The sequence below is a fragment of the Lolium perenne genome, chromosome 5 (genome assembly GCF_019359855.2).
Source record: "Lolium perenne isolate Kyuss_39 chromosome 5, Kyuss_2.0, whole genome shotgun sequence".
NCBI classification, from domain to species: Eukaryota; Viridiplantae; Streptophyta; class Magnoliopsida; order Poales; family Poaceae; genus Lolium; species Lolium perenne.
Genome location: NC_067248.2, coordinates 162,278,852 through 162,301,982, shown reverse-complemented (window position 1 = coordinate 162,301,982; position 23,131 = coordinate 162,278,852). Strand labels below are relative to the sequence as shown.

At 52.3% G+C, this 23,131-nt stretch overlaps 1 long non-coding RNA gene across 1 annotated transcript; it reads right to left on the bottom strand.

The window, feature by feature from the left end:
- Positions 1-1,749: 1,749 nt before the first annotated feature.
- LOC139831315 (uncharacterized) lies at positions 1,750-2,674 on the bottom strand. Its single transcript, XR_011746014.1, has 3 exons — positions 2,351-2,674; positions 2,079-2,252; positions 1,750-1,987 (listed from the first exon to the last, which is right to left on the bottom strand). It is a non-coding gene; the product is annotated as an uncharacterized lncRNA (long non-coding RNA).
- Between the last annotated feature and the right edge of the window lie 20,457 nt (positions 2,675-23,131).

Below are 23,131 nucleotides of genomic sequence, written 5' to 3'. Positions count from 1 at the left end.
ACGTCAAGTGGATCAGTGGATTGTGACAAAAAAAATTCGATCCCCCATGCCGAGGTAACTCCGCGACAAAGAAAACCCCGTGGGACTTGTTGAACACTTGAACAATATAACTCAACGTAACATATGGACAACAATAATTCTGAAAATAGGGACTAAACTTGAACCTCATGGCCCAACATCATTGTCAACAGAATACCAAACAATACTTAGATAATTGTAACGGTTACATGCCAGTATTGAACATGCGATATGAGCATAGAGTGCTAGATTAATCCACTGTTGGACAAGGCGACGCTTAAGCACGCTTATGCACTAGGCGATAGTCAAAAGTCTTGCCTAGAGCATAAGCGGAAGCCTAGACAGTGCAACCAACAACTTGTCATCTCCAAATAATAAATTATGTCATATTTCACTAACAAGTTAGATGGGTCATATTACAATGGTAGTTGTTTGTACTTACTCATTTACATGCTCTGCATTAATGTGTTTTCACATATAATAATCTATATACACACTTGATGTTAAAAATTGTATGCCCGTCTAGGCCATGCCTAGAGCACTTAAGCACTTCCTAGGCACTAGGTGAATGCCAACCGTCTCGCTTACGCCTAGTACTTCTTTTAATTGGTTTAATCTAAATTTATACAACTCTAGTTCAATGTTTTAGTGTGATATAAGAAAATTCTCATACCAGCCGTTGTTAATTATTTTGGCTAACATCAAGAGCACACGTCAAAGACCAAATAAGCATAAATCTTTGGCATTGGGGAAGGTGTTCTTGATTCTTTGCATACGTACCCAGCAACCCAAACCATCACTCATCTTTCTCCAACGCGTTGAGTGTTAAAAACGAGGATTATCAACCAAGTAGGCAACGTAATGGCCAAGGAAATCAACATGCACTAGTGGAAAACAGGCCTTTTGATCCGGGTGGTTAGGGCCTTTTGTCGCGGGCGGCCAGCCGCGACAAGCAAGGCGCGATAAAAGGGTGGCCTTTTATCCCGGGTCACTTACGACCCGCGACATAAGGTCCACCACGTGGCAGCCGCGGGGCGCGCAGGGCACAGGCCCTTTTGTCGCGGGCGGTATTACCACCCGCGACAAAAGGCCTTCTACGTGGCGCGCGCACAACGCTTCTGCTTTAGGGTTTGAGGGGTGCAGCACCCCTCCCCCCCCCGCCACCGACCGCCTGTTATTTCATTTTTTTCGTTCGAAAATAAAAGTTGCATATATTTGTACGTTACTAGAAGTTGTACACATTCATTCATTATATATATATATAGATCGATCAAACACATATTGGAAGCAGAAGTCGATTCCCCTTACACATATTCGTAGGTTCCCTACATATATACATGGAGCTCACGATCGACAAACGGTACTAACGACCGTCTATTTGGAGGTAGAACAACTATCTGGACTAAACAAGCCTTTGTTGTTTATTACTTCTCTAAGCAAAAGTCCCGCCACTTCCTCCGCGATTCCTAGTGCGTGTTCCTTTGGTTGGAGTCTGTCCCGCATGAAGTCGACCTATATACGAAAATGAGATGAGTATGACTATATCAGTCTTGATAACGAAATATTGATGATAATAAATAAAGTTGTGAATGTTATTGCTTACGTCGAATTTATTTTTGTTCTGCTTCTCAGTGGTTAACATGCGAATGGACTCGCAAACGTAGTATCCACATAGATTCGTCCCTTGTGGCTGCTGGGGGTACGCTACAGGAGTAAATGTTAGCTTCTTTGCAAAGGTAATGTCCTTATGAACATTCTTCAAAGCTTGCCAAGCCCTGCCAGGCAAAAGAATGATTGAATGAGTGGATAATTAATTGATATCTCACGAAAGATAAAGCGCGGCGATGAAGGAAATTACACTTGGAGCAACTTCTGCAAGTCCTGGAACCCGTCCAGGCCTCTACTCAGTGGGTCTCTTACTTCAACTATTCCCTTATCAGGTTGAATGTCTAGTAGAATCCAGTGGAAGCTGCACATGTTATGCATATATACGTCAGGAATTACACTTAACATCGAGTAAGAAAAATTGAATGTGCATAAAAGATCATTAAGACTCTCACTCGTAGTTGTAAGGAAACAATATTGAATCACAGAAATATTGCTGCCCCAAAAACCTTAGTAGGTTTCCCCCCGTTTCTTCGCGTTTATGCTTCACCGTTTCAACATGTATTTTATCTGGGTCAACAAACCCAACATTGATAATATTATTACTTTTGCACTCACTGATCTTCAGTCTGCAAAAGAGAACCCATAAGATATAATGAGTATATATATGCAATGAAAACGAACATGAACTGAATGAAAATGAACTTATATGTAGTTAACAACTTACAAGCAATAGCAACTCATGAGAGATTTGTCGAGGGCTTCTAGATTGAATAACTGCCAGAGTTCATTCATCTCAATATGGATCTCCTCCTTTCGGTAGTAATATTCCCATGGTATACTCGCCACGATGTACATTTTTTTCTCCTTGCATGCATCAAGGTACCACTGATGCAAATTCCGCATATGTGTTGGCAGTTTATGCAGCTGCTCTCTGCTGACCAAGTCTTCCCCGTAGACAAATGTAGGAGCTATATCAGCAGTGGGTAGTGCAGCATCTGCGGCACCAAACAATTCGTCCACGGTAACTCCACATTGAGCCGCTAGAGTTGCAGCTTCTTCCATATTGACACCACCACCATGTTCCTCGTACACCTTGGGAACATTAAACACTTTGAGTGGTGGGATCGATTGTTTGGGCTGAGCACCGAGGAGGGGAACTTCCTTTCTCTTTTTGCCTTTTGTCGTTTGCTTGGCCTTGAGGGGTGCACTTGTTGAACTTGACCTTTTCTCATCTGCACTTCTAGCTGATGATTTGCTCGTGCCAGCAATGTCCTTCTCCTTAGCCTTTTCATCCTTCTTTTGGTCAATTACCTTCGCAAGAGTGCGTGTATAGTCATCCTTCTTCTCGTGTAACTCATACTGCGATGGTGTGTTCAGAAAACTAGTAGCATATTCTATTTGCTTCTCTGTGTATGGCTCTGGCGCTGGAGGTTTTGGCTTATGGAAATGATCATAGTTGTGTTTCGCAACAGCGGCCGCATTTTCCTCGACAGTAAGATCCCAAGGACGGGGGGGAGGAACCTTTGGTACTTTTGGGAGGGGCGACCTCTTGGGGACAGGACTCTTGAAACGCTTCCGGCTGGGTGCATTCCGAGTCTTAGTGGGCGGAGGCGGCGGCGCTGGAGATGGAGATGGAGTACCGATGTCGTGGTCGACGTCGTACCCACGGGGTGATGGTGTCGACATGTGATCAGTAGGAGGAGGTGATGGTGGCCTGCGATCACCTGGAGGAGGTGATGGTGACCTGCTGGGACGACCGGTACTAGGTGCTACCCAGCCTGGCAGCCTGATGTTCTTCTTTTCCCAGAGAATGATTTCTCCCAGCACCTCTCTGAGTGTAAGCCCCCCATCACCTCCAGGGATATGGAGCTCCAATGTCTCCCACTGCGGGACAACTGAATCCACCCCGACACGAGCATAGCCAGCTGGAATCGGATTGCCATGCCATGTTGCCGGCTCACCTTCAGGTCCAAATGCCGGTAAGACATAGCCGACCGCCACCTTAACAGAAACCTTCCTGAACACCTCATGGAGATCACAAGGTGTTGTCTCCTTGATTCCATCCAAGGGGTCGCCAGGACCGGCATCTATCATCATCCGTGTAGGAGGGGCCTCCGAGTCGGCCACGCTGCTGTCTCGTCGCTGAGATATTTCAGCGGTATTATCTGGCGGGCGCTGTCCTTTTAGTTCATTTATCTCCCGCTGCTGCTGCTGAAGCTCCCGCTGCTGCTGGTCAAGTCGGCGTTGGAACTCGGCCATCCGGTCATTCTGCACCTCCAGCTGGCGTTGTTTAGCTCTCGCTCGGCTTCTATAAGTCTCCGCGTCGGCCGGAAACCCAAGCGACCACGGAACACTAGGGCCGAAGCCTCTTGTTCGTCCTCCCTTCTCAGGATTACCGAGGACAAGCGTCAGCAAGTCTTTCTCTCTATCGGGAGCAAACTTTAGTTTTCCCGCCTTTATATCTGTCATCACTTCAATCCATTTTTGCCTGGGAACCCTAACCCTGGTGTCACTTTCAACAATGTTCCCTGTCTTCATGTCATACTCACAGCCATGCGCGAGGAACCAATTTCGAGCCCTTATGTCCCATCCTTCTCGCGTGGGTTCTGGAGTGATCCCGTTCAGCTCCATCTCAGCCTCTTGTGCATCCCACTTAGGCATGGCTCTTCCGTAGCCCCCTCGCCCCGTATGATGGTGATATTTCTTCTCGCTTGCATTCTTCTTGTTTTTCGCTAACAGGTTCACAGCCTCCTTCGATTCTTTGTACCTCACAAATTCTTCCCGATTATGCTCCTGCTTCGCTAGGTAGTTCTCGAATAATGGAGGCTTCTTGTCTTTCTTATAATTTTTCCATAACCGGTTCTTATACGCCCGGAAAAGTTCCCCCATCTTCTTAAGAGCCCATTTCTTCACTAGCGCTCGCTGCTTAGCATTCTCAGACTCCGATCCCAAATCTGGCAAAGTGAAATGTGCCATGAGGTCTGTGAAAAGTGTGTCCTTGTACCTATCGGCAACCTGATTTTCGGACACATTCTTCGTCTTGTTCCATTCTCTGACAGTGATCGGGACACGATCTCTAACCACAACTCCGCACTGATTTTTGAACTTCACTCCGACATTCTCGGGTACCACCGGTTGGCCTTCCGGTGATATAACTTCAATTGTGAAGTGGTCTTTCTTGGTCAACTTCTTTGCCGGGCCTCGTTTCTCTATCTTATCTTCGGAGGCCTAAGAGAATACATATAGAATTGCATTAATGCCTCTATACTAATGCCTCAATACATATGTACATATAGAAATCCATTAATACCTCGTCACCGGAGCCGTCGGCTTCTCCGTCACCGGAGCCGTCGGCTTCTCCATCACCGGAGCCGTCGGGTTCTCCATGACCGGAGCCGTCGGGTTCTCCATCACCGGAGCCGCGGTCTTCTCCATCACCGGAGTCGGCTCGGTCGGCTTCTGTACCATCGCGGATTATGTCCGCGAATATGTCTTCCTGTTCCAAGTCCCGTTCGAATTGATCCATTGTTTCTGCAAAAGAATTAAATCGATAAGTAAATGTTCAAACACAAACCAAACCCTAACCCTAATCAAACACAAACCAAACCCTAACCCTAATCGGCGACACGTGTTTGCGAGAGGGAGAGGGGTGTCGGCGACGCGTGTTTGCGAGAGGGAGAGGGTCTCGGCGGCGCGTGTTTGCGAGAGGGAGAGGGGTGTCGGCGCGTGTTTGCGAGAGGGAGAGGGTGTCGGCGGCGCGTGTTTGCGAGAGGGAGAGGGGTGTCGGCGCGTGTTTGCGAGAGGGAGAGGGTGCGTGTTTGCGAGAGGGGGAGGGTGTCGGCGACGGGTTTTTGCGAGGGGGGAGGGAGTCGACGTCAGTTGTTTGCGAGAGGGGTCTCGGCGGGTGTTTGCGAGAGCGGTGTGTTTGCGAGAGGGGTGTGTCGGCGGGTGTTTGCGAGAGGGGTGTGTCGGCGGCGGTTACAACAAAATGTCACAGATACATCTTGATGTTCTATGTGTTTGCAAAGTCGTTTCACAAGACATTTGCTTGTCATTTTTACACATGACACAAAAAATGTTGGTTTCGCGCGGAACTTGGCATACACACATGGATTGTTGACATATACGCGTGAATTACTAAATTACTAACTAACTTAAAAACTAAATTATTAACTAACTAAATTACTAACTAACTTAAAAACTAACCAATTAAATACATAAAAACAAATTAACAAGAAAACTAATTAACTAACTTAATACATAAACTAAATTATTAACTAACTAAATTACTAACTAACTTAAAAACTAACCAATTAAATACATAAAAAACTAATTAACAAGAAAACTAAGAAATAAAAAAAAAAGGGGCGACGGCGCGCGCGGCCGCCGGTACTGCCGCGTGCCGGTGGCTACCTGTCGAGGCGCGCGACGCGGCGGCAGAGGAGGTCGCGAGAGGCGGTGGCGCGGCGGCAGGGGAGGTCGCGAGGAGGCGGCCGGCGCGCGGCGGTGGCGCGGCGGCAGGGAGGTCGCGAGGAGGCGGCGGCGCGCGGCGGCGCGCAGAGGAGCTCTCGCGGAGGAGCTCGAGGAGGCCTACGGCGGCGACGGCGCGGCAGAGGAGATCGACGGCGGCGACGGCGCGGCAGATCGACGGCGGCGATGGCGGCACGGCAAAATCCGGCAGCCTGGCGGCGTGATTTTCGCTAAGTGTTGGCCTCCGTGTGTCGCGGGTGGGGGCTCCGCCCGCGGGGTTAGGTCTTTAAACCTAACCCCTGTTGTCGCGAGTGGTGGCACGACCCGTGATAAAGGCCCCCTTTTATCACGGGTCGTGCCACCACCCGCGACAAAAGGGGTCCTTTATCGCGGGCCGTGGCTCGACCCGCGACAAAAGGGGGTGGGAGGGGAGGCGGCCGATCCGCGTGAAGCGCATCCAACGGCTCCAGGCCGTTGGATTCAAACGGCCTGGAGCCGTTGGATGCGCTTCACGCGGATCAGGCCTGCAACAGTTTTTGTTTTTCTGTTTTTTGTTTTTCTGTTTTTTTTTAATAAAAACTATTATTTCAATAACTTTTAAATGGTAACTCAAAAAGAAAAGTTTTATATATGAAAATTGATCAGAAAAATCCAATGAACATGAATATGATATCCATATAACTATTTGCATCTCGCATCATATCCACTCGTGTCGCGTCCCCGTGCCACGTGTCGCCACCTCTTCCACGTGCCTCGCCCCGCCGACGCCGGCGTGCGACGTGTAGCCACCGCTGACACGTGCCTCGCCCCGCCGACGCCGGCGTGCGACGTGTAGCCACCGCTGCCACGTGCCTCACCCCGCCGACGCCGGCATGCGACGTGTAGCCACCGCTGACACGTGCCATGCCCCGCGTGCGCTATATAGAGCGACGAGTGCGGGCGCAACCACACGTCGCCACCGCCTCCGCTCATTCATCTCCGGGATGCCTCCATGTCGTCGAGGGGCGTCCGGTTTCCGTGGCGTTCGAGTGCATCCGAGCGGTAGGTTCACCGCCGAGATACGCGCCGGTGGCTTCCGCCTCACCCTCGGCACGTACAACACGCCGGAGGAGGCGGCGCGCGCTTACGACGCGGCGGCGTGGCGCTTTCGGCGGCCAGGGCACGACATGAACTTCCCGGATGTTGAATCGCTAGAGGAGGCGGAGTTCCTCGCGCCACCGCCATGCCTCGTCACCGACGAGGACCGTCGCCGGCATCGCCAGGTGCAGCGCAGGATCTCCATCGCCGAGCGCGACGAGCAGTTGATGCGCCAGTGGAGGGCGCGGTCCCCCGACGCGTTCTTTGCTAACCTTAGGGCACAACGCAGGTCCAACAGGCGCCACCGTCGGGCCGTCGCCGCCTTCGAGCTCGAGAACTCGAATACAACTTGGACCGAAAACGACCCTCGGTGGGATGACCTTTGGACGGAGACAACCTCCGACGACGAGTAGAGACTAGACTAGTAATTTATCTATTTTATTGTAATTTCAATAAAGTCGTTGTCGGTTCTATTAGTTTAAATTTAGTTTATAAAGTCGTTGTCGGTTGTTTTTGTTCAATAAAGTGGTTGACACGAAATTTATTACGATTGAACTGAAATTAAAGTACAGAGCTCAACTGAAAAATAAGATACATGGCCAGATTCGAATGTTGGAGCCATTCAATCATAGTCGTGCCTAGTCCTATACACGTCGCCACTGTAGTCATCAAAGTCGCCGACGTCATCGTCGCTAGCATCGGGGTCGCGGTTGTCGAACCTCGGCGGATGACCACGCGTGGGCTGGGATTGAGGGTAGCGCAGGCGGGGGCCATGATAGGCCAGGACGCTCTGGAGAGTCCGACTGCGCCACCACATCCGACGGCCGGCCTCGTTGAAGTTCGAAGGAGGCGGGCCGTCCTCCTCGTACCTGGCAACCGCCCTCTCACGCCGATTGATGAAGAAGCTGTCCCAAGTCGGGCTGTAGTCGGGATGCCACTGGGGATTCCTCCGCTGCTCAGGCGTGAGCTCGAAATAGTAGTGGTTCGTGATGGCCATCTCGCGTGGCACACCTACAGGGATAGGAGGGACCGGTACGCCTCCGACGCTCAGCAACCAGCCGGTCGGGACGCGGTAGCCGGGCGGGCAGGGGTAGTTCGAGGCGCAAAGCGCCTCCGCCTCCTGGGGTGTTAGACATACGATGGAAGCCATGGGAGAGAGTGATGAGGTTTGCAGATATGAGAGTCCAAGCCTACATATATATAGTGGAAAAATGGCGGGAATGCGGGAAGAAAATAGGCGGGAACGAAGTGGCGCGCGAAACTTTCATCCCGGGTGGAGGCTCAAACCGCGACAAAAGACTGGGGGAGGCTTATCTAGGAGGGCCTTTTGTCACGGTTGGTGGCTGCAACCGCGACTAAAGATGTCGGCAGGATAATAAGGATGTGTCGGTAACCTTTTGTCACGGTTGGTGGCTGCAACCGCGACTAAAGGTGTCGGCAGGATAAGGACGCGTGGGTGGACGCACTGCTCGATGAGATAAAGCATGTAGCGCACGACGGCCTGTCGAAGGAATAAGACAAAGTAGAAGCGGTGCCGTGCCTATAAAAGGAGCATCGATACGCCTTGCCAAGCAGATCAACAAGCCAAGCACAGTTTAATCTTCATTATTACATAAATGTAGAGATTGTCTTGGGAACTATATATGAAGAATACATTATTACATCGCCATCTAGTGTTGTGATCTTCTACGCCGTAGCCATGGAGAATCTTCATCATTTAGCAAGATGCTTGGGTCAATTTTCACCGTGAAGGGCGGAATTTCTTTAAACTTATTATAATCTTCTGACATGTCTGTCTTGTCATCCACTCCCACGATGTTTCTTTTCCCCGAAAGAACTATGTGGCGCTTTGGCTCCTCGATTGATGTATTCTTTTGTTGATTTCTTTTTCTTGATTTGCTAGACATGTCCTTCACGTAGAAAACTTGAGCCACCTCGCTGGCTAGGACAAAAGGCTCGTCCAGGTACGCAAGATTGTTGGGATCCACTGTTATCATACCGTACTTATCGTCAATATGTATAGCGCTGAGCTTCACCCATTTGCACCGAAACAAAGGGACCTTAAAAGTGGGACCATAGTCAAGTTCCCATATCTCCTCTATGTATCCATAATATGTGGTGGTCTGCCCATTCTCGTCTGTTGCATCGAAGCGGACACCGCTGTTTTGGTTGGTGCTCTTTTTATCTTGGTCGATCGTGTAAAATGTATTCCCATTTATCTCGTACCCTTGGAATGTACATATGTTTGAAGATGGTAACCTGGCCAACAAGTACAGCTGCTCCACCGCAGATGGGTCATTAATGAGATGTCTTTGCAACCAAGCGCCGAAGGTATTCATGTGTTGACTTGTAATCAAGGACTCGGGCTGGCCCGGGTTTATTTCTCGTAAAACATTCTTATGTTTCTCGATGTACGGAGCCACCAAGCTGGAATTGTATAGAAGCGTGTAGTGCGCTTGATTGAAAGAAATCTTGTCCCTCCACACCGTTGCTTTCCTTCCTAGCGTGCCTTTTCCAGTCAGCCTCCCCTCATACCGAGATTCGGGAACACCAATCGGCTTAAGGTCAGGAAGAAAGTCAACACAAAACTCAATGACCTCCTCGGTTCCGTAGCCCTTTGAGATACTTCCTTCCGGCCTAGCTCGGTTATGAACATATTTCTTTAAGACTCCCATGAACCTCTCGAAGGGGAACATATTGTGTAGAAATACAGGACCGAGAATTCTAATCTCTTCAACTAGGTGAACGAGGAGGTGCGTCATAATATTGAAGAAGGATGGTGGGAACAACAACTCGAAGGCGACAAGACATTGGACCACATCTTCCTGTAATCCTGACAAAGTTTCTGGATCCATTACCTTACTGAGAAATTGCGTTCGGGAATGCACATATCTTCACAATGGCTAGTCGAACATTTTACTGGTAGAAGTCCCCTCAATGCAATCGGAAGCAATTGTGTCATAAGCACGTGACGAGTCATGGGACTTCAGGTTACGGAATTTTTCTCCTTCATATTTACTATCCCCTTTATATTCGACGAGAAACCAGACGGAACCTTGATACTGAATAGGGCTTCAAAAAGATCTCCTTCTCTTGTTTGGTAAGAGCATAGCTGGCAGGCCCTACAAACTGCCCTGGATGATTGCCGTTTCGTCCTTTATGAAGTTCCTGGTCCTCCCGTGCTTCTGTTGTATCTTTTGTCTTTCCATACACGCCCAGAAAACCTAGAATATTCACACAAAGATTCTTGGTCAGGTGCATCACGTCGATTGCAGAGCGGACTTCCAGGACTTTCCAATATTCTAGCTCCCAGAAAATAGATTTCTTCTTCCACATGGGCGCGTGTCCGTCATCGTCTTTCGGAACAGGTCGACTGCCTGGACCCTTTCCAAAGATAACATTTAAATCCTTGACCATGTCAAATATATCAGCACCACTACGGGGGACAGGCTTCGGACGGCAGTCTGCCTCGCCATCGAAATGCTTGCCTTTTTTCCTTAAGGGATGCTTGCGCGGAAGGAAACGACGATTGAACGGGTACACAACTTTTCTGCTTTTTCCCAAATATTTACTTTCAGTCTCATCTAAACAGTGTGTGCATGCATTGTATCCTTTGTTCGTCTGTCCTGAAATGTTGCGAGAGCGAGGCCAATCATTGATGGTTACGAATAGCAACGCTCGTAGGTCAAATTCTTGCTCCGTGTGCTCATCCCACACACGTACACCTGGTTTGGCCCACAACTCCAAAAGTTCATCGACTAATGGCCTTAGGTACACATCAATGTCGTTGCCCGGTTGCTTTGGGCCTTGGATAAGCACTGGCATCATAATGAACTTCCGCTTCATGCACAACCAAGGAGGAAGGTTGTAGATACATAGAGTCACGGGCCAGGTGCTGTGACTGCAGCTCTGCTCCCCAAAAGGATTCATGCCATCTGTACTTAGACCAGAGTATAAGTTCCTTGCCTCACCTGCAAAATCCGGAAAATCTCTCCTGATGTTTCTCCACTGCCGACCATCAGCGGGGTGCCTCAACATCGCGTCTTTCTTACGTTCTTCCATGTGCCATCGCAATAACTTGGCATGCTCTTTGTTTCTGAACAAACGTTTCAACCGTGGTATTATTGGAGCATACCACATCACCTTCGCAGGAACCCTCTTCCTGGGTGGCTCGCCCTCAACATCACCAGGGTCATCTTTTCTGATCTTATACCGCAATGCACCACATATCGGGCATTTATTCAAATTCTCGTACTTCTCACCGCGGTAGAGCATACGAGTCATTAATGCATGCATGTATCTTCTGCACATCTAATCCTAGAGGGCAGACAAGCTTCTTTGCTTCATATGTACTGACGTGCAATTCATTATTTCTTGGAAACAGCTTCTTTAATATTATCATCAATTTCTCAAATCCAGAGTCAGTCACACCGACCTCTGCCTTCCATTTCAGCAATTCCAATATGCTACCCAGCTTTCTATGCCCATCTTCACAACCTGGGTACAACAATTTGTGGTGGTCCTCTAACATCTTGTCGAACTGCAACCTCTCCTTATCCGTGTCACAGTCTCTTCTTGCATCAGAAATGGCCCGACGAAGATCATCATCAACAGGATCATCTGATGCCTGTTCTTCACCTCCTTCTTCTTCATTGTCGTCCATTGCGGTATCAAAGCATTCAGAGAACATAGATCGATAATACTTCTCATCATTATCTTCTTCCTCATCGCCGTCTTCCATCATAACCCCTTCTTCTCCGTGCTTGGTCCAAACATTATAACTGGACATGAACCCAAACCGAAGCAGGTGGCTCTTAATATCTCTTGAGCAAGAGTAATCCTTCTCGTTCTTACATTTTAGACATGGACAGCACATAAAACCTTGCTTCGACTTGTTGGCCTCGGCCACAAGCAGGAAAGAATTCACGCCCTCTCTGAAAGCGGGAGCACATCGGTTACCGTACATCCATGGATGACTCATCTGCATCATAAGTACAATTATATATGTATCAGATGCAATCACCTTGCTAAAATTAGTATTGTACGGACTATGCATATATATATAGTCGAGAAAATAGTTGCTAACCTTTTTGGATCAAAAAGAGGAGAAATCTTATCAAATAAACCAAGTGGCATCCCTCTCACAAGCATTCCATCAAACACCTCTTGTGCACATGTAGAAAAAATGAGCTAGCATACACCTCCACCTTCACCACCAAGGAAAAAATGAGGTGGGGGTGGCTGGCTGCTTCGATATATAGGGCGGGGACATTTGGTCGCGGGCCGTATTACGACCCGCGACAAAAGGGGTGGCCACGTCGCTCCTACCCCTTTTGTCGCGGGTCGTAATACGGCCCGCGACAAAAGGCCGCGACAAAAGCCTCCGCGCGCTCCACATGGTTTCGGGGCGACGTGGCCATGCCATTTGTCGCGGGTGCAGGCGCGCCCGCGACAAAAGGCTCCCACGGAAGCCCTGTTTTCCACTAGTGATGGCATCGCTTTCATATTCTTCCAAGTAGCAAGTCTTCCACTACAAGCCATGAGATTTGCTTGCATCCCTTTTTCCGCACAAGGATTAGTTATGACTTTTTTGGTGTGAGAGCTCGTGGCTGAACTTCATACGGGGCAGCTGTAATTTTGGCTATATACCTCCTCTTCACGACTAGTAACTTATGTAGCTAGGGGTTCACTCAAGTCTCTTGCATATGGCCTCGTGGCCATGCAAATGCCATGAATAGTAATGTCACAATAATGTTGGATAGGCCTGCTAAGGAAAAATCATCTTCACAGTTTTTAGAGAAATAAAAAAGAATATTTTATCAACAATTAGGAGGGGTTTAGCCGACACGAGACATGCCTCCAAGAGATGTGAGAATGAAATGATAGCAATAGTTTTTTCTTGTTTGGGGAGGAAGGGGTGAGGAAAGTTGTAAATCAATTCAACGATGCTTGAGCTTATCTGCCAAAAACCGTTGGTATATTTCTCAAAACGGGGTGCACTAATGTAGCTCATACTATCAACCAAACATATGCTAATTAAACATCAATTTTTTTGGATATCCACATCCCAGAGATGGGATACCTAGTAAACCAAACACATCCTTAAGTGGAAGGATAAATTACTTTAGATAAATTATGGCGAATTGCATGTCTATTTGCCGTGGCTATGTCGACATGCATAGTCGGTACTATGATCGTTATATTCTTATTGTCCTTGATGAAATCATCAATTCAGTACTTCGTCCGTCCATAAAAGGATGTCTCAAATTTATCAAAAGTATAATGTATCTAGATCTATTTTATTATCTAGATACATTTAAATTTATCTATGTCGTGGTATCGTCACGGCATATGCCATAGGGTGGCTAACGAAGGTGGTTCCTAGGAGATCTCAAGGCGGTATCCGGATGCGGGTATGGGGACGAGCGACACGGCGACGTACCCAGGTTCGAGGCCCTCCAATGGAGGTAACACCTCTACTCCTGCTAGAGTGTATATGATGATCACACAATACAAGGTTGCTCCTTGAGCTGTATCCGGCTGCTCCTGGGAGGCTAAGGAAGACAAGAGTCTCTCTCACAGGGCAGCGCTAAGGGTGGAAGTGAAGTGAGAATGATCGATCCCCTGCACGAGAGGGGGTAGTGCGGCTTATATAGGCACCGTCACTTTACATATAAGACCCTATAGTCTACTGGCCGGCTTGGCCGGCTCCGGCTTCCGCTCCTTCCCGAGGCAGTGACGTCAGGAGCCGTTGAGGCCTCATGGCCTGTCCCATCCGGCTGCCAAGGTCAGCGGTATGGAGAGGAGGTGTCCCTGTCGCCATCAGCCACTGTAGCCAGTACGGATCGACGTGGACCATGATGGCCTGTCCGGCGCGTGGCACTATTGCTTCACAGTGCCCCGCGCTTTACGGAAGATGAAGTCAGCGTGGACTTTGGGAACCCGGATCACCAACCCGGTTCCTTCTAGTGCTAGACTCGCCAGCCTCGAGTCGGTCTGAGGTACAAACCCCCAGGCGGATATGGCTTGTAGAAGCCGGCCCAGCCACAGCATTGGCGGCCGTAGCCAGGCCGACTAGGACCTAGAGCCAGCCGGCTTCCGGACCAGCCGGCCACGGCGCCAGCCGGCTGCTCCTCAGCCGGCCTTTGCCGCGAGCCGGCCAGTGGCCAGCCGGCTGCTCCGCGTCCATTACCCTACCCGGGGTCTTCCCCCCGACATTAGCCCCCGAAGCTGGCAAGGTCCTGCGTTAAGAAGGACCTAAGCAGGTTTTCCTGGCTTTTGATCTCTTGAATATACTTGACGGCGCTTGGAGGGGCCGACTGAGAATTTCCATTCAGCCGGCTGCGCCCTCTTCCGGCTCGTCTCGGCCGGCTGCTCCTAGCCGGCCACTATTTACACTTGTGCAGCTTTTGCTTTCTCGCAAGTTTTGGTGATGTCTCCGCCTTGCTGGACAAATTTTGGGCCGAGGTGAACTTAATGTCCGGCTCCGGCTTGCGGCACGCCGGAGTCTCCGCCGCCTCGGGTCCTGCACCCGACTTGACCGGTCTGACGTCAGGGCTCTGCCGCCGGTTCGTCTGGTCACATCAATGTCTCTTCCGGATCCGGTGCGGTTGTGGGCGACGTGGTGTGGCAGTTTCCGGTAACCGCAGCGATCGTGGGGGAGTTATTGCGCAGAAGATCCGGGCGACGTGGCCACGTACGCCACTTGGAGCCCAACCGTTCGCCCCGGGCGGCTATAAATGCCGCGCGGGGGGGATCGAGGCGGCACTCCCGCACTTCTTCTTCTTCCTCGCGTCTCCGCTCCGCTCGTGCTCTCGCTCCGCTCTTCCTCGCGCTCGAGCTCCTCGCTGCCCCGGCGAACATTTTTCACTGGCGAACTCCGGCGAGCGTATCTCCGTCAAGCCGCCGCCGCCACTCCGTCGAGCCGGCGCCACGGGGCCCCGAGTTTCAACCGTGCGCCCTTCGCCGCCGCCGTCGCCGCCGGCCTCGCGAGGTTCCTCTTCTCCATTTCGCCTTTCGTGGTCCTCTTCTTCCTCTTCTTCGTCAATGGCCTCCGCCAGCGGATCTTGGAGGGGATCCTATATGAGGGACGATGATATCGAGCGCTTGGTGCGCCTCCGCCGGATCCCGTCGACGGTGGCCACGAGGGCGCCCGGCGCGGAGACGGAGCCCAAGCCGGAGCCCGGCGAGAGCGTCGTCTTCGGCGCGCACCTCGACCGCGGGTTGGGCCTGCCGGCGTCCAACTTCTTCCGCCAATTCCTCGACTACTTCGGCTTGCAGCCGCACCACCTGCCGGCCAACGCCTGCGTCCTCCTCAGCTGCTACGTGGCCTTCATGGAGGCGTATGCCGGCTTGTGGCCAGACATAGATTTCTGGAGCCGGCTCTTCTACATCAAGGCACAGACCACTGACGGCCACCTGCAGACCTGCGGCGCCGCCTCGATCTACTCTCGGCCGGGTACGCCCTTCCCCAAGATTCCAACCGTTGACTCGGTGAAGAATTGGCAGATGTCATTCTTCTACGTGCGCAATGAGGGCCAGCTCGTCGACCGGATCAATCTGCCGGAGTTCAACCCGGCTCCTCCAGTCGGCCGGATCAACTGGGGCTACAACGCCCGCACGACGGACCCGGACGCAGAGGTGAGCCAGCTCTGGGACTTCCTGGGGGCCGCCGTCGTGAACGGGCTGACCGCCGAGGACCTCCTATGCACCATCGCCGAGCGCCGGGTGCTGCCGCTCCAAATGCGCACCCACAAGATTGGGCACATGTCCAGCCGGTTCGACCCGACCCGGACGTCCAAGGCGCCGCTCTCCAAGGCCCAGGTGGCCCGCCGGGTGAATAACATCACCAAGGCGAACATGCCGGACGAGTGGAACTACGGGCTGGCGCCCCGCAACAGGGACCTGCCGCCCGAGCTGGTAAGCTTTATTGTTTGGGCCGACTTCCGGCTTGCGGCTGCGAGGCCGACTTCTCTTTCTTTCTGCCGACTTCCGGCTTGCTGTTTGCTCATGTCTTCTGTTTTTCTTGCTCTTCGACTGCCAGAACGTCGAGGACGGCGACCTGGCGACAAGGAGGTGGACGCCGGATCACGTCGATCCGGCTGACCAAGCCGGCGACCAGGCCGGCGACGATGACCTGCTGCAGGCGCCTGACTTAGGCGGCCAGGGGGAGCACAACCCGCCTCCTTCGCCAGAGTAGCAGGAGGACGACGAGCCGGCGACGTCCGCCACGGGGCCGATCCCTGCGGTGCCTCTGCGCGCGAGGCCGCCTAGCACCACGGCGACTTCGGCGCCCAAGGGGAAGAAGCGGGTCGGCGACCCCCGCTCCACCGTTGCCTTGGAGGCGAAGGCGAAGAAGCTCCGCCGGCAGCAGCCGAAGAAGGTTCCGGAGCAGGCCGGGTGAGTTCTCTTTTTCTCTTGTTTGATTCCTTTTCTTTCCTTACTCTTTATGCTTATCTTTTTCTTATTTGTTCGGCTAGGTGATACGTCCCCGACGTATCCATAATTTCTGTCATTCCATGCTTGTTTTATGACAATACTTACATGTTTTGCTTGCACTTTATGATGTTTTTATGCGTTTTCCGGAACTAACCTATTAACGAGATGCCACAGTGCCAGTTCCTGTTTTCTGCTGTTTTTGGTTCCAGAAAGGCTGTTCGGGCAATATTCTCGGAATTGGACGAAATCAACGCCAAACCTCCTATTTTTCCCGGATGGCTCCAGAACACCGAAGAAGAGTTGGAGAGGGGCCAGGGGGCCACCACACCACATGGCGGCACGGGCCAGGCCTTGGCCGCGCCGGCCTAGGGTGTGGCGCCCCCAGGTGCCCCCCTGCGCCGCCTCTTCGCCTATAAAATCCCTTTCGACCTAAAAACGCAGTACCAATTGACGAAACTCCAGAAAGACTCCAGGGGCGCCGCCGCCATCGCGAAACTCCAATTCGGGGGACAGAAGTCTCTGTTCCGGCACCCTGCCGGGACGGGGAAGTGCCCCCGGAAGCCATCTCCATCAACGCCACCGCCTCCGCCATGCTCCGTGAGTAGTTCCCCCATGGACTACGGGTTCTAGCAGTAGCTAGTCGGTATTCTCTCCTCCATGTACTTCAATACAATGATCTCATGAGCTGCCTTACATGATTGAGATCCATCTGATGTAATCGGTGTTGTGTTTGTTGGGATCCGATGGATGATACATTATGATTAGTCTATCTATAAAGTTTGTGAAGTTATTGTTGCTGCAATCTTGTTATTCTTAATGCTTGTCACTAGGGCCCGAGTGGCATGATCTTAGATTTGAGCTCTATAATTATTGCTTAGATTGTATCTACAAGTTGTATGCACATGTCACTGTCCGGAACTAAAGGCCCCGAAGTGACAGAAATCGGGACAACCGGAGGGGATGGTAGTGATGTGAGGATCACATGTTTTCACGGTGTGTTAATGCTTTGCTCCGGTACTCTATTAAAAGGAGTACCTTAATATCCAGTAGTTTCCCTTGAGGCCCGGCTGCCACCGGCTGGTAGGACAAAAGATGTTGTGCAAGTTTCTCATTGCGAGCACGTACGACTATATATGGAAAACATGCCTACATAATTAATAAGCCTGATGTTCTTTCTTAATGCTTTGATTCCTATCAATTGCCCAACTGTAATCTGTTCACCCAACACTTGTCACTTATTGGAGAGTTACCACTAGTGTAGATCGCTGGGAACCCCGGTCCATCTTTTATCATCATATACTCGTTCTACATGTCATTGGAAGTAGTATCAACTATCTTCTGGTGCCATTGCTCTCATATTGCTATTACTGCTGCTGTGTTACTGTTACTACTGCTCTCATATTACTGCTACTTTTACATCACCCCTGTTGCTAGTGCTTTTCCAGGTGCAGCTGAATTGACAACTCAGTTGTTAAGGCTTATAAGTATTCTTTACCTCCCCTTGTGTCGAATCAATAAATTTGGGTTATACTACCCTCGAAGACTGCCGCGATCCCCTATACTTGTGGGTCATCACTAGGGCCCCCATCAAGTTTGCTCAGGGCGGCGGCTCCCGGCAAGCCCCGCGTGTCGTGTCGCCGCTTCCGCGACAGAGGAGGGAGTCGACGCCACAACCTCCGTCGTGCGCGCCTACGCCGCTGCCGCCTGCGGGTACTCCGCCTCCCGCAGGAGCGCCTTCCTTCGCCGTGCCACTGGCCTCAGTGCCTGGCCGCGGCACGCGGGCCGAGCCGACGCGCCAGCCGACGCTGGACGACATGTTTCCGCGCCGTGCTCGTCTTCTGGATCCAGCCGCTGGGGCCGGCCGGGGTATGCCGCCCTCGACCGGAGCCGGAGCCAGCAGGGCTGCGCCACCCGCGACCGGAGCCGGAGCAGGGCCAAGCATGGTGGTGTTGGTGGAGAGCCCGGAGGGGGCACCTCAGGCGCCGGAGATGGCTGCACCGACTGGGCCAACTGCTTCGCCTGGAGCGCCGCCACCGCCGGAGCTAACAAGGGAGGAGCCGGCCAGGCGGGAGCCGGCAAGGGATGAGCCGGCGCGCGTGGAGGGCGCCGACTCGCGCGCGCTGGTGAGGACGGAAGCCCTGTCGGCGCCGTTGGGGTGCCTGCATGTGGCCAAGGGCGCCCGACTGCTGCACGTGTCGTCCGCCTCCGACTCCAGCCTCGGCTCGGCTGGCACTATGGAGCAAGCGTGGCTCAGCGCGGACTCCTACGAGGTAACCAGCCGGGAGGGGAACCCAGGCCAAGCGTCGGTGAAGATGTTCTTCTCCGGCTTGCAGGCCAACCTCAAGGCTAGGGCTGCCGAGACCGCGACCAACGTCGCCAAGGTGGAGGAAGCCAGCAAGGTAAGCGCTTCATCTGTTTTTCAATTTGGTTATTATCCTGGTAGCCCTCCGAGGCATGGGCCGGCTGCTCGGAGCCGGTCCGGGTATCGTCTAGTTGACTGATTTTCTTTCACCTTAGGCTGTGATGGAGCGGCGCACCAACTTGTACAACCGCGCCGTGACCCACTACCACAAGGCCAAGCTTGACCGGGCCGACTTGGCTCGCGAGCTGGAGGCCGTCAAGGGTGAGATCTTTCTCCTTCCGACTTGATGTCTTCTTTCTTTAGTCTTGGTTGGCTGACGCTTCTTTCTGGCTGCCTTGCAGCTGAAGCCGCCAAGGTCCCGCAGCTGGAGGCGGATCTTCGGGCTGCTCGCGCTCAGTGCGCCGAGAGCGAGGAGGCGGGCCGATCTGCTGCCGCCAAGCTCAATGTGGCTGAGCGGGAGCTGGTGCGGCTGCGCCGGCTTGAGGAGAACCACCTCAAGGAGCTTGCCCTCCTCAGGACGGCTGAGAAGGAGAAGGTGGAGGACCTGAGCAGGCGGCTGACCGAGGTGGAGAAGCAGCGGCTTGCGCTTCAGGAGGAGGTCACCACCAAGACCACGGAGCTGTCGGCCACCGCCAAGCGCTGGGTGGACGAGATTGGCGCGCTCGACCGTGGCCTATCAGGTGAGTGCATTTTTCTTTCTTCCTTTCCCTTTGCCGGCTTTCGGCTGTCGGCTGCCGGCTTAGGTTGGCAGCCGGCGGCAGAAACTGATTTTTTGCTATCTCCATCTTCGGGCTGGGGGCAGTCGGTTGTTGCCGGCTGCCGCCAGGCTTTTCCTTTTATCCTTCGGAATCTCCATCTTCGGGCTGGGGGTAGTCGGCTCTTGCCGGCTGCCACCAGGCCTACTTTAGGACTTCGAAAATTCGCATTTTTCAGCTTATTTCGGCTTTGACGATTTCTGACGTGTTCCTTCTTTGCAGCGGCCTTCCCGAAGGTGCAGGATGCGGCATTGGCAGCCGTTGGTGTTGCGCGCGAGGCTAGGAGCCGGGCGACTGGCGAGGGCAGCTCGGAGTACTTCACCATGGAGGATTATTTGGCATCCATGGCTGCCCGCGTCGAGCCCATCACCAAGCTTGGCTGGGAGCTCCGGAAGGCGGCTGAGGAGCTGGTCCAGATGCTGTGGCCCGCGGAGGCGGTGCCGCAAGATCTCTCCAACCTCATCTCCTGGCTGGAGCGGGCGCCGGATCGCTTCCTCGACTGGAAGGAGTCTGCCACGCGCGCTGGGGCCGACATAGCACTGTCCTTCGTCCTCTCCTGGTACAACGAGGTGGACCTTGGGCAGCTCGAGTACCGGCGAGCCGGCGTGGAGGACAAGCTCCCGGCCGAATACAAGACTGCTCGGCTTGCCCGAGCCAGCGCCATCGCCGACTTCGTCGACAAGGGCCTCTTCGTCGCGGACCCGAACCCGCCTTCTGACGGCGAGGATGAGGAGATGGAAGACGAGGAGGCGGAAGATGCGCCTGGGGACGACCCGGCAGCCGGCTCCGCTGATGCTCCTCCGGCTAGTCCTCCTCCAGCCGGTGCTTAGTTTACCTGTCTCTTAGTTGTTGCTTTTGCCAAGACAATTTGTTAAATCCCCGGGATGTCGGGTGCATATGTATGAATATTATCGTCCTTTTATTATGTCACACTTTAATGTGTTTGTCAATCATTTGTGTGCCGACTTGCTTTCTTTCGACTTGTTCGCTTTTTCCCATCCGCCCCACTCTTTGGCTTTGCTCTTGCCGGTCGTACGTCCGACTTGCGATCCGTCGCCGGATCAAGAGCGGGCCGCTGGGTGAGGCCGACAGTATTTCAGTCGAACGAGCCGATTTCGGCAATCCGGCACTTTTATGAAAAGTTGCAAGTCAATTCGCTTTTACTCTTTCCCTGTTGCGGTCAGAAACCCACCGGCGGGCAGCGACGGGCAACACAGTAGAGCCGGGAACAACTTAGGGCTGCGGCTGGCCCTGGTCCCTCCGAGCAACGGCCCGCAAAGCCTCTGGTACGCACGTCCGATGTTGGTGCAAGGGCGTGCCACCTGACCTATACCTGGTCAGGAAGGTGATGGAGATGCCTCGCTTAGTTTCCTGCATGGCATACACGTAAACATTAAATACGAGCCTCGATCGGCTCTCAGGTTATCCTGTGAATCGGCTCAAGGAGCCGATCCACCCATGATTCGTACGAGGTGCACGAATATATGGTGGTCCTACTTGATCAAGATAAAGCTAAAGCGATCTACGACGATTTAGGGTTTTCACCGCATAATCGGATCATCCTACTCACGATTGGGCCTCGCGGTCACGTACGGTGATCGTAAGCCGGTCCTAGACAAGGCCTAAAAACCAACACGAGGTTGATCCTCGGAACATCCTGTCTAGGACTAGCAAACGACACCCTACGCGTCGCTGGATCCTCCAACCCTTTGTAAGGCCTAACTATTGCAGATATTAAACTAATCCTTGAAGAACAAGGAGCAACCGTAACGGATCGGATCTACTAAATAATGATCAAGCGGGGTGCCGCCCCTACACCTAAGATAGGTGTAAGGGTGGCTAGATATGCAAGGGTTGCACTACGACAGCATATGATACGAAGAACAATGCTAACCCTAACACATCTAAGATAACTACGTTGCTCGCCATCAAAAAGGCTTCAGTACGAGCAACGCATGAACAACGTAATAAGCCTGTGCTGCCTAGATCGCAAGATGCGATCTAGGCAGCATGATGCTTACCGGTAGAAACCCTCGAGACGAAGGAGTTGGCGATGCGCCGAGATTGATTTGTGGTTGAACGTTGGTTGTTGTTTATTTCATAAACCCTAGATACATATTTATAGTCCAAGGGACTTTCTAATTTAGGCGTGCACCTAACCGTGCACGGGTTAAACTCTATCTTTTAATCTAAGATGCGATCTACTATATTACAGATACACGGGCATGCTAGCCCAAACTTTGCATATAAGGCCGATTCACGTATTTCTTCCATATATAATCTTGAAGCCCATCTTGATCGCGGCCCACCTCTGACTCGGTCAAATTCTGGTGATAACACATGCCCCCCCGGTTTTGGAATTGATAATTCCAAAATCACTCTGTTTTTTCTCGTCGGGTCATGTCGTGGCAGAGCAGAACCGCTGCAGTATCCTTCATCATGATGCCTTGCCTTCTCAACTTCTCCGCGTGACCTGGCAGTTTTTTTTTTCTTTTAGGCACCACTTCCTCGGAAACTGCTGTGGCATTGAATTTCCACTATATCCCCTTTTATTTAACCGCTCCGAACAGTTTACTTCCGCATCCCCTTCGCATTAGCACTCCAAAAGCCCTCCTGCGCCACCATGTCTTCTTCCTCCTCTGCCCCATCGGATCTTTCCACCCAGTCCTCCTCTTCCCGCGAGCCGACGCCGGAGCCGAACCCGGCGGAGGTCCACGCAGCCAATACCCGCCGCGCCATCGAGGCCGGGGAGGAGCCCAGCCATGACTTCTCCGTCTGGTCTGAGGACGACAAGTCCTTGACCGACGGGGAAAGCGACCTCCGCTTCCTCGCTGACGGGGAAACGGAGGAGGAGAGCGATGACGATTGCTTCTCCTGCGACGACTTCACCTCTCCCGAGGAGGAGGAGGAGGAGGAGGAGGATGACGCCTCCTCCGATGAGCCGCTGGCCAAACGGTTCTGCCCCTGGCCGGGGAACCTCAGCGACTTCGACAGCAACGACGACGACGCTGACGAGGAGGATGAGGACAATGAGGGCCCGGTCGGCGGCCACTGGAGCAGCGACGACGAGCCCGCCGGGAGCAGCGCCGACAGCGGCGATGACGGCGACGACGAGGGCAGCGACGGCCCATAGATAGGACCTTTAGCATAGGATCAGTAGTAGTAGATGGGGCAATGTATCCCCTAGTACTTCCTTTTGAGAGCAATCAGCTCTTTATGTAAGAAATCTTGCTTATCAATGAAGAACTTCTCCCAATTTGATTTTGCCGATTTCCTTTGAGCTTAATTTAGCCGATTTCCTCTCATACTGATTCTGCCGATTTGTCCCCTTAGCCAATGCGTAATGAGCCGATAGCAGCGCATCGGTCCTTTACAATTCATCCTTCAATTTTTCAACTGATGA